Source organism: Salvia miltiorrhiza, chromosome 7, assembly GCF_028751815.1.
Source record: "Salvia miltiorrhiza cultivar Shanhuang (shh) chromosome 7, IMPLAD_Smil_shh, whole genome shotgun sequence".
Taxonomy (NCBI): Eukaryota; Viridiplantae; Streptophyta; class Magnoliopsida; order Lamiales; family Lamiaceae; genus Salvia; species Salvia miltiorrhiza.
Genome location: NC_080393.1, coordinates 38,828,636 through 38,830,729, shown reverse-complemented (window position 1 = coordinate 38,830,729; position 2,094 = coordinate 38,828,636). Strand labels below are relative to the sequence as shown.

General features: G+C 42.8%; 1 long non-coding RNA gene across 1 annotated transcript; it reads left to right on the top strand.

Moving 5' to 3' along the window:
* The first annotated feature begins 930 nt into the window (after nt 1-930).
* LOC130992927 (uncharacterized) lies at nt 931-1,502 on the top strand. The gene is made up of 2 exons (XR_009091487.1): nt 931-1,179; nt 1,253-1,502. It is a non-coding gene; the product is annotated as an uncharacterized LOC130992927 (long non-coding RNA).
* The last annotated feature ends 592 nt before the right edge of the window (nt 1,503-2,094 follow it).

The window sequence follows — 2,094 nt, the reverse complement described above, 5'->3', positions numbered from 1 at the left end:
AAACAACGCATATTATTAATCGTACGCGAATTAACTGACAGAGCCAAGAAGATTTATCAGTTAGACTAATAACACTGGCAGCGGAAAACTTATCTTTTGAAAAAGCCTTTATTAAACACGATGTCAGGTTTATGTTTCACTTTGCAATTATTCAGTTTCAGTTAAAGATGCGATTGTGCACAGAAAAGAATGTAAAATTGAAAGCGATAAACGACAAAGGATTTTTACGTGGTTCGGATCAAGTTCCTACGTCTACGGTCAGTTGATCACACTGACAAACACTCTGGGCTTGTGCTTGCGGGTGCACAACAAACCTTAAACTGAAAATACACTTTTCAGCACCAACACTATTCGCTATTTTATCTAACACGCCGCAAGTGTACGGGTGCATAGAGATGGCAGCGGATCCTGGACCCGGTCCAGATCCGATTTTACGGATCTGGATCTCAATTTTTTGGATCCACGGATCTGGATCCGGATCTGGATCTCATTTTCTAAAACGGATCTGGATCTGGATCTTAAAATTTGAGATCCGGATCCGACCCAGATCCGACCCGTGGATCCGATTTTATTTAAAATATATTATTTATTTTTTATATTTATTTTATTAATAGTATTAGATATATTAAAAATTAAAAATAATAGAAAAAATAGAATAACTATCAAAATTGAAACCCTAGATTTCTAATTCTCTCTAACCTATCATCTCTCGTTCATCTCCAAATCTCCCTCACTCTCCCACCGCCTCAGTCACTCTCTCTCACTCCCTCGCCCAGCCGCCGCCCGCCGCCCCACTAGTTCGCCTGCTGCCGCCCCACCAGTTCTGGCATTTCTGATACCGTTCTGCAGTATCAGATCCACCACCTGCGACGGCACCAGCCGCTGGGCACTCTGCCTCCTCCAGTTGATCCCGATGTACGCCTATGTGCAGTACCCTGCAAACAGGGCCACCACCGCCAAGGCCACCGGGATGGGGGGCCCCATCCAAGAAATTAGGTTTTCTAACCCTACAATTCAAGATCTGGATTCTCTGGCCTAATTTCCTTATGCGTGCTACCTGTTGCTCTGCCACTCCATCTCCAGCTCGCCGGCCACCTTCTCGGAGCACTCCAATTCGTCGGCGGTCGGCCTCACCCTGCCAGCCTCCCTCTCAGTTCGCCAGCGAAGGCGGAGTTACAGGTCGGCGACTCCCTCTTTCACACTCTCTCTTTTACTCTCTGCCCAACTCTCTTTCACACTCTCTCTTTTACAGCTCTCTCGACGCACGCACGCACCGGTCGCCGCTGCGCCGCACCATTTTGATTTTGTTAGATAAATTGTTGATTTCAGCCATTTTTGAGAGATTGAGTTTGTTAGATTCAGTCATTTCAGCCATTAAATTTGTTGATTTCGGCCATTGATTTGGCAGCCATTTTGTTAGATTAGATTATGGTTTTTGATTGAGTTTGTTAGATTCAGCCATTTCAGATTGGATTTATCGAAATTTTATGGTTTTTGAATTGGATTTGGCAGCCATTTTGATTTATCATGTTGACAGATTGGTTTTGGCAGCCATGTATTTATCATGTTGACAAATTGATTTTTGATTTGGCAGCCATTTTGGCATATTGGATTATGGGAATTTAAAAACAGCAGATCCATGGATCTGGACCCGCGGATCCGCGGATCTGGCGGATCTGGATCTGGATCCAAAATTTTCAGATCCACGGATCTGGATCTCATAGATAAAAACGGATTTGGATCTGGTATTGATGAGATCCGGTCCAGATTCGGCCCGTTGCCATCCCTACGGGTGCAATTGTGTACAGTAGCAAGCAAGGTCGTATTCCACAGAGACTGAATTAACCAATTCCTATCCTAAATTATTCTACTCTATCTGGACAAACGAAATTTAGAGTTTTGTTTTTAAAACTAAATAAATAAATAAAGAACATGAAACAAAATAAATTAAGCTGCGAAACAGAGAAATAGATAAGAGAAGATTTTCCAAGGTAAAGGTTTCAACAGATTCTCCTAACTAACATGTTCAATTCAATTAATAAGACGACTCCTAAGGCAATCTGTAAGCTAGTTCATACCCACTCCCGTGGCATA